Source organism: Grammomys surdaster, unplaced genomic scaffold (assembly GCF_004785775.1).
Source record: "Grammomys surdaster isolate TR1022 unplaced genomic scaffold, NIH_TR_1.0 125846, whole genome shotgun sequence".
Lineage (NCBI taxonomy): Eukaryota > Metazoa > Chordata > Mammalia > Rodentia > Muridae > Grammomys > Grammomys surdaster.
The window spans coordinates 1,530,178-1,532,389 of NW_021620672.1; positions in this window are offsets into that span (position 1 = coordinate 1,530,178).

Genomic DNA, 2,212 nt, shown 5'->3' on the forward strand with positions numbered 1-2,212 from the left:
CTCTGTTTTGGCACACGTGGTGCACATATATACATGCAGATACTCACTTATACATATAAAAGAAGTATCTATATAGATGGATAGATAGATAAATAGATACATACATATATACACATGTATGTGTGTGTATAAGTTAAAACAAAACATACAAACACTAATTACGTCTTGTATGCCCAAATGAACACCAATAAAACAGATTTAGAACAAGAACTGTTGTCACCAGAGTTGAATCTGGAATCTTCATTTTTTCCTTGCTCATTATTGAAAGAGAAAAACAAAGCACTCCACTTACTTCTTCCTTGGTGTTTTATGGGAAATTGGTCATGTGAGACAAAACCCACTACAAGGCCTCACATAGCCCCTCCTGCATTCCTCCCTACATCCAAGACTCAATGTCCCCAAACCAGGGGAGCTGCATGATCCGTGGCTGGCAAGATGACGTCTCCTGAGAATCAGAATGAAGTTTCCTCCCGGGGAAGACAGAGCCCCAGTCACATCCATCCAACTTTATCCCTTGCCTGGCTCCTCCGTCGGAATCAGCCACAGTCACACTGACTGGTGTGGTCCAGGTGTGGTGCATCTTGCACTTTAGTAGGTCTCCGTGGGTACTACCCACCCAAAGCCACATAGTTTCTTCAAATGGCTATTGTGTTCTGGGTCACGCTAATCCTAAAGGCATACTGTGCCAGCAGCAATAAAGGGACCTTGGACCAGGCTCTGCTTCTCAGGGACCTTTGAGCATGGTGAAGGCACTGGGACAGCCATTATAAAGTTTCACTGAGACTACTCCATGCAGGTAGAGACACATTGGCCGCTGGACTTTCTGCCTACCTAGGAGAAATGCATAAAGGTTTTGGGATATCAGTTTTGTGGACAATGACTAAGAAGCCCTTGATCCAACATTAATGGGTAGGGATGTGGCTCAGTGGGTAGAGTGTTTGCCTAATACTTGTAAGATTAAAACTGATGCATGCCTATAATCTCAGCACTTCAGACGGAGGAAGCAGGAGGATCAAAAGTTCAAGGGCATCCTCAGCTCCATGGTGATTGACCTACTTTGGCTTTTGCTGTGTAATAAAACACTGGGCAAAAACAACCTGAAGAGGAAATGACTTCATTTCCGCTTCCAGTCCATCAGTCAAGGGAAGCCAGAGCAGGAGCTTCCCATAGCAAACTTGAGCACAAACTGAACCAGCAGAAACCAAGACCCCAGAGGAATCCTGTTTACTGACTTGCTTCCCCTGACTTGCTCAGCCACCTTTCTTAAATAGTCCAGACCCAAGTGCCCAATGATGGCACTCACACTGGGCTAGGCCTTCCTCTACCAATTATCAATCAAGAAAGCACCCTACAGACATGCTCAAGGCCAGCCTGGTGGCGACAATTCCTTAATTGAGATGCCTCTATGCAGAGTAGTCCCTTTTCTATCGCTGTGATAAAACACCAATGATCAAGGCAGCTTATAGAAGAAAGGGTTTATTTTACAATTCCAGGGAGATGTGAGTCCATCACCTTCACAGCAGCAAGTAGGCACGGCTGGACCAGCAAGCCACCGGTTCCTATCTTAAACCAGACATGAGCCAGAGAGAGTGAACTAGAAATGATACAAGGTTTCTGAAATCTCAAAGCCTGCCCCCAGACTTGAACTTCCTCTAGCAAGACCACACTGTCAGCAAGCCTACCACCAACTGGGAGGAAGTATCCCAGCATCAGAGCCTATGGGGGACGTTATCCTTTAAGCCACAATTCGAGGAACCTCTCCCTCCACATGTGTCAAGGTGACATGAACAACTAACAACCCTGTCTCAGAACAACAACAACAGCAACAACAAAAACCACCAAACAACCACCACCACAACAAAAACCTTTAATGGAAACCCAATTCGAGATTAAACTACTGGAGAGCTAGGGCTGTAGTTCAGTTCAGTGGTAGAACACATATCTAGCATGCACAAAACCTCTTCAAGACTCACACACAATTACTAGAAATAGACCAGAGGCCATTAATACAAAGCTTGAAATCAATAATTCTTTATTTTGGCTTAAAACAGACATTTTAGGGAAGGTGCAAGCTTACAAAAAGCAGCCTTTAGAAAATGCATCTGTAATAGCCTTAAGGGTGGAAAGGGGAGAACCCTTAGGCAAGATTAGGGGAGGTTTGGTGTGGAAATTGTGGCCTCCAGGGATCCTACCAAAGCCGGATGAGAAAGGA